The sequence below is a fragment of the Equus quagga genome, chromosome 5, assembly GCF_021613505.1.
Source record: "Equus quagga isolate Etosha38 chromosome 5, UCLA_HA_Equagga_1.0, whole genome shotgun sequence".
In the NCBI taxonomy this organism is placed as follows: Eukaryota; Metazoa; Chordata; class Mammalia; order Perissodactyla; family Equidae; genus Equus; species Equus quagga.
Window position 1 is genome coordinate 119,834,627 of NC_060271.1, and position 11,024 is coordinate 119,845,650.

The window sequence follows — 11,024 nt, forward strand, 5'->3', positions numbered from 1 at the left end:
CTCCTTTCTCTTTTACCATCCCTCCACCAGAACCTCTGTTAGAAGGACTGCTAAGAAACATCTTCAGATGTAGTCTTAAAGTTTTAATTTTCACATGGCTATGAAATTTTACTTCTGATTTCACTAATTAAACTTTTAAAGCTTAGGGGCCGGCCCAGGGGCACAGCGGTTAGGTGTGCATGTTCCGATTTGGCGGCCCAGGGTTCGCTGGTTTGGATCCCAGGTGCCGGCATGGCACCGCTTGGCGAGCCATGCTGTGGTAGGCATCCCACACGTAAGGTGGAGGAAGATGGGCAAGGATGTTGGCTCGGGGCCAGTCTTCCTCAGAAAAAAAGAGGAGGATTGGCAGCAGTTAGCTCAGAGCTAATCTTCCTCAAAAAAGAAAAAAAATTAAAAAAAAAAACTTTTAAAACTTAAAACTTACTGCACCTCCCACCACTGTGTGCAAGGCAATGATTTAGAACTAATGATAGAGGAGTCAGTTGGACAGTCTCTATTATCAGGAGTTTATAGACGAACAAGGAAAAAATATACTGAATTACTAATTGCAAACATAGCACAGACTTATGAAGTAAAAATTGCTTCTAACATGGACACAGAGTCACCATTATTTTAGGTATTTCCTATCATAAATTAGTAATATGTAAATGAACCATGTAAAATCTGTATCAATTTTGTGAGCTTCTAAAACCATTAGTCATGTGACACGAATGACTGTTAAGTCACATACTTTTTTATTAAGCCATGTGACAAATAGCTAAATTACCAGCACGAAGCTGGGCATCAGAATGGACAGATGAACAGAATTTTCTTCATTTTTCTTCAGTTTACTTCCAATTAGTACAACTACCATCTTACATTTCTATTGAATATCACAGTTTACCAAACACCTTCCCAATTATTACCCCACCTACTCCCAAGTGCAGCGATAAAATCAGTCAGGAGACGGAGTAGACGGAGCTTTTGGGAACATATCCACTACAAGGAAAATCCAGTCAAAATAGAAATGCAAGAAATGTAGTCTTTTTAATGTATATATTAGAATTTGAATAGAAAAAATTTGCATATTACCAATTATACTTATTTTAATAAACATACTACAGGCTACTTTTTTTTAAGATTATGGATTCATATCAAGACATTCTATCACTGGGCATACTATCTTTATGTTGAAGCTTAAGTTTCTCTTTAAGGATAAAGTCATTCCTGGCATTAAACAGAAGGGAAAGAAACCAATGACTCACATTTCCACTAGAAGTTTCTTTCACTTAGTACTTCTGTGGAATGGGATTAGGCCTCTAAGAGCAAACTATGATAGGATCAGAGTCAAACACTTTAAAAGATAGAAAGTTTCAGCTTATCTTAGCTGTAATCACAGTTTAAAGAAAATACAGGGGTCAGCCCCATGGCCATGGCCAAGCGGTTAAGTTCATGCACTCCGCTTTGGCAGCCCAGGGTTTTGCCGGCTTGGATCCTGGGCACGGACATGGCACAGCTCATCAGGCCATGCTGAGGCAGCATCCCACATAGCACAGCCAGAAGGACCTACAACTAGAATGTACAACTATGTACTGGGGGGCTTTGGGGAGGAGGAGAAAAAAAAAAGAAAAGAAAATACATTTTTGTCTTCTAAAAAAATTGTTGGGGCTGGCCCGGTGGCATAGTGGTTAAGTTTGCACACTCTGCTCCTGTGGCACAGAGTTCACAGGTTCAAATCCCAGGTGCGGACCTAGCACTGCTTTTCAAGCCATGCTGTGGCAGCATCCCACATAAAATAAAAGAGAAAGATTGGCGAAGATGTTAGCTCTGGGCCAATCTTCCTCACACACACACACACACACACACACAAACTGTTAATGGAGGAGTTCTATGTGCTCAAGGACCAAAGTGAGAGAGACAAAAGTAAATGAGACAATCCTAGGGGAAAGGTGAAACAGCAGGAGACTGTGAAGGTCAGCCATCCTTGAAGATTTGCCACATTCTCATTCCAGGGCTCCATACTGAAATGTTATCTACCTTGCAAAACCCATCTCAAATACCATCTCCTTTAGAAACTCTTACAGGATTGCTCCAAAAGATGTGAATACAGAATTACTAACACAGTAAGAAGAGATTAGCTATGCATCTTTAGAGCCTGCCACAACTCTAGTGCCAACTAGGATCTCTAGGTGGTTTCCTCACATCCTGTCCAGTTTCTACACAGGAGTCAGAGTGATCTTTTTTTATTTTTTATTGCAGTAACATTGAATTATAACATTGTATAACTTTCAGGTGTACATCGTGATACATTTTGAATTCTGTGTAGATTACATTATGTTCACCACCCAAAGACTAATCACAGTCCATCAGCACAGTGTGCCTAATCACCCCTTCTGTCCTCCCCTCCCCGCTGGTAACCACCACTCCAACCTCTGTTGCTATGTGTTTGTTTGTTGTCGTTTTTATCTTCTACTCATGAGTGAGATCATATGGTATTTGACTTTCTCCCTCTGACTTATTTCACTTAGCATAATAGGGTGATCCTTTTGATCAAGATACAAATTTGATTATGGGACTTCCCTGCTTAAAACCCTTCAATGACCTCCCATTGCTCTTCAAACAAGGTCTAAATCCTTTGGATATTGTAGAGGAGTGCACTGTACTGTTCTCACACAAATTTAAGGGATTTGAAAATTTCTCTACAAAAGTTTAAAAAAAGAAAAAAAAAAAAAAGCTGGTTCCAAATCCTTAACCTTGTTTAAAAGGCCCCGCATCATCTCTCTGGCCCTAACCAAGACCCCTTTAGCTTTCTATACTCAATCCAACTGCTTTGACCTTTCAGTTCCCAAAATCTTCCCTAGCCTCTGTGGAATCTACTTTCCTAGGAAAACCTTAACTGATTCCCCCAGCTGAGATAAATCCTCCCGTCATAACAATCTCCTTTCTCCCTTTTTAGCTTCCATCTAGGTTTATTGGCAATTACTTGTGTGATTGTTTAATACGTTTCCCCCAACGATGATGCAAAATCCTTAAAGGCAAAATCCATAATGGTCACCATCATATCATTAGCATACAGTAGGTACTAAGAAATTTGAATGATAAATTATTAATATTAAATATTAAGTAATTAAAGGATGCACGTATTTACTATAGTGCAGGGTTAAGAGTCAGTGCTCAATAGGTGGTAGTTTCTGTTAATACTGTATTCTGCTTGGTATCATTGTTATTTGTGTGCTTAATTACTCCATCCTGCGCACAATTCTTATTTTTGGTTTGCACCAGAGCCTAGCACTAACTTTAGTGTTAAACATAAGTGCTCAATATTCTGGAATTTAATTGCCTTTCAAATCAATGCGACTTTCAGCATATTTAGAAGACACATCAACTTTTAAAGAGTTTTTCCCGTTAAAACTAAAGCATAATTTTAAAACTTGTATGCACTCTAAAAACACACCTGAGCCATGACTATGAATAAGGAAGCTCATTTTCACGTAGTTTATACAGTCTGTCACACTTCACAGTTCCACGATGACATCAGTACAGACTGTCAGCTTCCTATCTTTATTTTCAGTGATCTCAAATTACGTACGAAGGAATCAACGCTGGACGCCACACTAATGTGTATTATTGCTGACAAGTAACAAACGGCGAGTAAAAACACAGACACGGAGAAAAAAGAAATTAAATATGAAAACAGAGAACATCAAACCTACAGAACCAAAGTGAGCAGTGGGAGACCGGTGACGAAATTAACTAGGAAATGTCCACCCAAACCAGACACGCTCTGTATTTCTGTGCTGCGCTTCTGCAGTGTCGCCTATGGAAATGGGGACGTCTGGAGAGCACGTTAACTCGAAGTTTCCGAGCGCCTCCGAACGAGAAAACCCACCTCTGGGCTTCCACGGCGGCCCCCACGCAGGAAGCGAGCGCAGGCGGCGGGCCGAGTGCTCACGCGGGCAGGGGTCTCGGCCCGGCCGCGCCCTTTCAGGTCGCAGACGCGGGGTCCGACAGCCTCCGGACCCCAGGCTCACCGGGACAAAGACGAGCGCGGCGGCTCGGCAGGCCCCCGCCCAGGCCCGGCGGCGCCCCGGCCCCTCACCCCGCCGAACGCGGCGCGGCCCCAGCAAACTCACCTCCGGGCGCGGCCGCGGGAGGGGGCCGCGCCGCGCTGTCGCCTCGCGGCCTCGTCCTCAATTCGCTCAGGGGCCGCGGGCGCCGGCGCCGCCGCTGACCTGAAGCCCCTCCGCCCGAGAGCACCGCCGACCCCAGACCCTCTCAAGCTCGGCGGCCGCGCCACTGGAACCCCGCTCGCCTCTGTGGGTCACCGCGGCTGGGCGGCGAGCGCGCGCCCACGCCGCCTCTGCGCAGCCCCGGGAGCGCGCGGGGGCGGGGCCGGCCGCCTCGGGCCTCGGCGTCCCAGCGCAAATGGCGGCCGTCTGCCGCCCCGAGCCCGCGTCGTGGCTTGTCGCCTCTGCACGCCGCGCGGAAAAAGCGGGCGCTCTGGTGGGCTCGCCTGGGAGCCCCGCGTCCACTCACCCCTTCAGCTCTGCTGGAGTCTGTGGAGAGCTTTCCCTGCATTCCGACAAGGTTGCCCCTTGCCTGAGCCTGTGACTCTGCAAAGCGACAGTTAAAGAAATGCCCCCACACGTTTGTGTTCCTGAAAGGACTTACAGCCAGGAGCCACCCCTCCCCCTGTGACTTAGGCGTGACTCACGCATGCCCCCTTGTTCACCGCCGACAGGGTCAGACACAGACCCTCCAATTCCCATGCTGTTTGCTTCGGAAATGATTAGCTGAACTGATGTACTCACTGACCAATCTGGACAAAATACCGGCTACCGTGACTTGACCAAACTTTAGTTAAGCTTCTCTCCTTCCCCCAGGGCCCCAAACTTTGACCCACCCTCAGTCGGAGCGAGCATTCAACTCCTCCACCACCCCAGAAAATAGGCTGACCTCAGTGTAAAATGTTCTCGATCTGCAGCGGGATCGCTGCCACCTCCACCCGTCCATCCCACTTCCCCACACCCACTTCTTTCTAGCCTTTGTTCACTCCTCCCTATAAAAGAAAAGCCCTTTTCTGCCTGACCTTGGAGACAGTTGGAGATCTCGTGGTCATAGAGTTCCACTATAGCAATAGTCGCCCCCTCACCCCCAGACCCCATTGCAATAGTCTCTTTCCCTCTTCTTGGAATAATCCCTTCCAAAAAAGTCTGTCTTTACCTAAATCCAGGGTTTTTGACAGTTCAGCATTCTCTCTATTGTAATTGTCCTCCTCCCTTATTGCAATAATCCTTTCAAATAATCCACCTCCACACCCGTTGCAATAATCCTTTCAAATAAAGTCTCCATTCGCCTAAATCGGGATTTGCTTTTTAATTGACCGTTTTTACTGCTGGGATTCAAACTGAGATTGGGCCTCACCTACAGACCCCTCCCATCCCCACCCAGGTAAAGATACCTTGTGAGTCTTTTGAACTCCTCTTCTGTTGAGCAATTCTAGGATCCTGTGGTAAATTCAACTTTCAAACCAGTGCTCCAGAAATCTTGTCTGTTGACGTCGGTGGTAAGGGGTTACTTTGATTCCTTTGGGCAGAGACTTTTCTTCGGCCCTTAGACTCTTTTTTTTCTTTTATCCCAGCATCATTTGATAAAGAGAAGATTCTTCCCTTGTCAAAAATCAATTGACCATAAATGTATTGGTTTATTTCTGAACTCAAAATTCTATTCATCTATAGACCCATCCTTATGCCAGCACCATGTTTGATTACTGTAGTTTTGTGGTAGGTTTTGAAATCAGCATGTGGGAGTCCTCCAACTTTGTTCTTCTTTTTCAAGATTGTATTGGTTATTCCAGGTCCCTTGCAGTTAGTATCAGCTCTTCCATTTCTGTAAAAAAAACGGCCATTGGGATTTTGACGGGGATTGCGGTGAAGTCTGTATATCAATTTGAGGCGTATTGACAAGAATGTTAATTTTTTTTTGAAAGATTGGCACCTGAGCTAACGACTGCTGCCCATCTTTTTTTCGCTTTCTCCCCAAATCCCCCCAGTACCTAGTTGTATATTTTAGTTGTGAGTCCTTCTAGTTGTGGCATGTGGGAGGCCGCCTCAACATGGCCTCATGAGCGGTGCCATGTCCGTGCCCAGGATCCAAACCCTGGGCTGCCCAAGTGGAGCATGCGGACTTAACCACTCGGTCACGGGCTGGCTCCCAACATTAAATTTTTCAATCCATGAAGATGGATGTCTTTCCATTTACTTAGGTCTTCTTTAATTTCCTTTAGCAGTGTTTTGTAGTTTTCAGTGTACAAGTCTTGCACCTCCTTGGTTAAATTTATTTCTAAGTATTTTATTCTTTTTGATGCTGTTGTAAAAGGAATTGCTTTCTTAATTTGCTTTTCAGATTTTTCATTATTAATATATAGAAATACCACTGATTTTTGTGTATTGACCTTATATCCAGCATCTTTGCTAAAGTCATTTATTACTTCTAATAGTTGTATGTGTGTTTTTAATAGATTCTGTAGTATTTTGTGCATATAAGGTGACTTCATCTGTGAATAGAGATAGTTTTACTACTTCCTCTCTGATTTGGATGCAGTTTTTTTTCCTCTCTGAATTGCTCTGGCTAGAACTTCTAGTATAATGTGGAATAGAAATGGCAAAAGCTGGCTTCCTTATCTAATCTTAAAAGGAAGGCTTTCAATCTTTAATCGCTGAGTACAATGTTAGTTGCCCTTTGTCATGTTAAAGAAACTCCCATCAATTCCTAGTTTTTATTATGAAAAGTTGTTGGATTTTGTCCAATGTTTTTCTGTATCAGTTGAGATGATCATGTGGTCTTTTCCCTTCATTCTATTGATGTGGTGTATTACACTGATTTTTTAAAAAATGCAAATACTGTTTATTGGTTTCCTATTGATCTTTTTATTGGGGATCTGGGGAGGGGGTAATAGTGCATCTGTATTTAACCGTCCATCTTTACCTGCTTAACTATATTCAGTGAACGACCTATTTTAATGACCTTCTGTCTTGCTTGAAAAGAAAAACAAGTTGACATCTTGGACTTAGATCTACGTATACCTAATGTAATATCTAACAGATAAAGCCCATGGTCCCAAGGCCACTTATCAAACAGTTCTTTCTTTCTCACAGATTTGTAATGCTATGGCGTATACCAAATCCCCATCGATCCTGAGGACTATTTCTGGGCTCTGTGTTTTGGGCCTGCTTTCTGTTCTCCTGATCTATTTGTTGACTTCTGAAACAATAGCATACTACTCCAAATAGTGTAGGGGTTTTTTTAATACCATTTTTAAGTTTATAATTCAGTAGCATTAAGTGCATTCACAATGCTATGCCGTCATCACCAACATCCACTTCCAAGACTTTTTCATCACCCCAAACAGAAACTCCGTACCCATTTAAACAATAACTCCTTAATCCTCTCCCCTCCTCCTCCAGCCTCTGGTAATCTCTATTCTACTTTTTCTTTCTATGAAGTTGCCCTAGTCTAGGTACCTCATATAAGTGGAATCCATTTTTTTTCTTTTCTCATTTATGTTGTAGCATGTGTCTGAATTTCCTTCCTTTTTAAGGATGAATGAATAATATTCCACTGTCTGAGTATACCACATGTTCTTTATCCATTCATCTGTTGATGGACAATTGGATTGCTTCTGCTTTTTGACTATTGTCTTGATTTGATTTTTAATTGAGGTAACATTAAACTGAGGTAACATTAATTAATCAAGCTAATTGAGGTAACATTGGTTTATAGCATTATATAGATTTCAGATGTACATCATTAGGTGCAGAATCCTTTTAATATGCTGCTGGGTTTCTTTATCTGTTTGGTAGAATCAGTGAAGTCATCTGGTCCTGGACTTTTCTGCGTTGGGAGATTTTTGATTCAATCTTTTGTTATAGGTCTATTCAGGTTTTCTATTTCTTCTTGAGTCAGTTTTGGTGGTTTGTGTGTTTCTAGAAATTTGTCCATTTCATCTTGATTATCTAATTTGTTGTCATACAATTGCTTATAGTATTTTCATATGATTCTTTTTATTTCTGTAAGGTTGGTAATAATGTCCCCTCTTTCATTTATGATTTTAATACTTTGTGTTTTCTCTCTTTTTTTCTTGGTCAGTCTAGTTAAATGTTTGTGAATTTTGTTACTCTTTTTAAAGAACCAACTTTTTTTTAAGGATTATTTTATTGAAGTGATATTTGTTTCTAACATTCTATAATTTCAGGTACACATTATTATGTATCAGTTTCTGTATAGACTGCATCTTGCTTACCTCCGAAGTCTAGTTTTTATTCATCACCATACATGTGTACCCATTTACCTCTTTTGTCCACCCCCACTCCCCTTTCCCCTCTGGTAACCACTAATCTGTGAAAGAACCAACTTTTGGTTTCACTGATTCTCTGCATTGCTTTTCTACTCTCTGTTTCATTTATCTCCACTGTAATCTTTATTTCCCTCCTTCTACTAGCTTTTGGGTTTAGTTTGCTCTTTCTCAAATTCTTTTCTCTGTTGGGTTTTTAGTTACGAGTCTAAATACTCACACAGGATTGTAAGCTCCTTAAGGGTGCAGACTGAGTAATATATTTGTTCAATATTCTCCATAGCACTTTACACAGTAGCTATTACACAGATACATAATAGGGGTCAGTAAATGTTTCTTGAACTGACATAGAAAGATGATAGGTGACACACAGGAATCGGCTCCTGATCCTGCATCCCTTTTTCCAATTGGTAGCCCCTCCAACCATCCATTTCAGGTCACAAACACAGTGATCATCTTTGAGCGTTTCTCCTGTCTCAAGATGAATATCTAAGCCACAGCTGTTCAACAGAACTTTTTGAGATGAGGGAGTTGTCTCTGCACTGTCCAATATATTAACCACAGCAACACTTGGCTACTGAATACTTGAAACATGACTACTAAATACTAAACATGAAGTTTTAATTTTTAAATTTAAATTTAAATAGCCACATGTGGTAGTTATCACATTGGACAGTACAAAATTCTCATGTCACCAATTCTCATTTTGTCTCATGATTCAGTGTTCATCAAAATGTGTCATGCAGGGCTGGCCCTGTGGCCCAGTGGTTAAGTTTGTGTGCTCTGCTGTAGCGGCCCAGGGTTTTGCTGGTTTGGATCCTGGGCGCAGACATGGCACCACTCATCAGGCCCTGCTGAGGTGGTGTCCCACATGCCACAACTAGAACGGCCCACAACTAAAATATACAACTACATACTGGGGGGATTCGGGGAGGAAAAGCAGAAAAAAAAATAAAAGATTGGCAATAGTTGTTAGCTCAAATGCCAATCTTTTTTTTTTTTTTTTATTTTTCCTTTTTCTCCCCAAAGCCCCCAGTACACAGCTGTGTATTTTTAGCTGTGGCTCCTTCTAGTTGTGGCATGCGGGATGCTGCCTCAGCATGGCTTGATGAATAGTGCCATGTCTGTGCCCAGGATTCAAACCGTCGAAACCCCGGGCTGCGGAGCGTGCAAACTTAACCACTCGGCCACGGGACGGGCCCCTCAGGTGCCAATCTTCTTAAAAATATAGTCTCTTGGAACTTACCCTATGCCTACTGAATCAGTGCCATCTCTTTCCTGAGGATCTCCTTATAGAGTTGCAGTGTCTTACCTTAGTTCCATCAGAAGTAAAATTAAAAAAGCAAACAAATTTTGTCATTGCTTATCCTTTCTGTTAAATCTTTATATTCTATATCATTTTCTGTTCTTATTTTTATTATTACTATCTTCCAGTCTGTTTGCCTTTTAATTTTCTTAAAAGTGTCCTGCAAAGAGAAAGCCTAATTTTTCAACTTTTTCTTTTATAGTTTATGTTTTTGTGTTCTTTGTAAGAAAACTTTGCCTACTGCATGGTCACACAAAGTTTTTCTTTTAGGTTTTCCAAAAAATTTACACTTTTGGGCTTGTATGTAAGTCTATGATCAATTTGAAGTTACTCTTTACACATAGTTTGAGGTAATGGTCAAGGCATACTTTTTTTTTGCCCAGGGATATACGGTTGTTCTAGCATCATTTATTGCAAAGAATATCTTTTCTTTATTAATTACCTTGGCCTCTTTGCAAACATTAATTTACATGTGTGTATGAATCTCTCTTCTTTTTCACTGAGCTGTATGACTATATAGCTACACTGTCCTGATTATTATACCTTAATAGTGAGACTTGAAATGAAGTAGTGAAATGAGGGCCTTGTGTATTATTTACAGGAAAGTATTTAATTCTATATTTAATTCTATATTTAGTTTCTTTAATCAATAATAGGGATATTCAGGTTATCCATATCTTTATGAGTGAGGTTTAGTAATTAGTTTCAGTTTTAGGAATTTGTCTACTTCATCTGTTTTGGAACTTGCATAAAATTAAGTTGTTCATTATATTTCTTAATTGTCCCTTTAATGTTTGTAGTAGAGATGGGCAAACAGTAGCCCATGGCCCGAATCTAATCTGTTGCCTGTTTATGTACATTTGTGAGCTAAGAATGGTTTTCACATTTTTAAAGGATTGTTCAAAAAACCAAAAACCAAAAACTAAACTGAAACAAAGAGGGATATTCGACTGAGTCCGTACGTGGCCTGCAAAGCCTGAAATATTTACAAACTGGCCCTTTATAACAAGAAAAAAGTTTGCTGACCGCCAAGTCTATAAGATCTTGTGTGATGCTTACCCTGTCATTCCTGAAATTCATAATTTGGGTCATCTCTATTTTTTTCCCCCTTAACTGGTCTGGCTAATGGGTTCCTTTCCTTTCTTTCTTTTTATAGGAATCAACTTTTGATTTAATTGAATCCCTCTATTATTTGTTTTCTATTTTATTGTTTTCTACTGTCATATATATTATTTCCTTCTTTCTGCTTATGCATAATGCCTTTGAAACTCATACAAGTTTTTGCATATAACACTAGTTAATTCCTTTTTACTGCTGAGTAGTATTTCATGTTGTAGATGTGCCAGAGTTTTTTTAACCATTCATCTATGAGGGATATTTTTTCTT

At 41.1% G+C, this 11,024-nt stretch overlaps 1 protein-coding gene across 3 annotated transcripts in view; it reads right to left on the reverse strand.

Annotated features, from left to right (window-relative positions):
* Window positions 1-4,609, reverse strand: part of UBXN2A (UBX domain protein 2A) — a 40,519-nt gene extending 35,910 nt beyond the window's left edge. The window contains exon 1 of one of the 3 annotated variants that reach the window (XM_046662475.1): window positions 4,516-4,609. The gene's annotated coding sequence lies outside the window, so the exon portion shown is untranslated. Of the gene's footprint in view, window positions 1-3,868; window positions 4,086-4,112; window positions 4,344-4,515 lie in introns of those variants that run through there. The other 2 variants (XM_046662474.1, XM_046662476.1) reach the window with 2 other exon arrangements.
* Window positions 4,610-11,024: the final 6,415 nt, after the last annotated feature.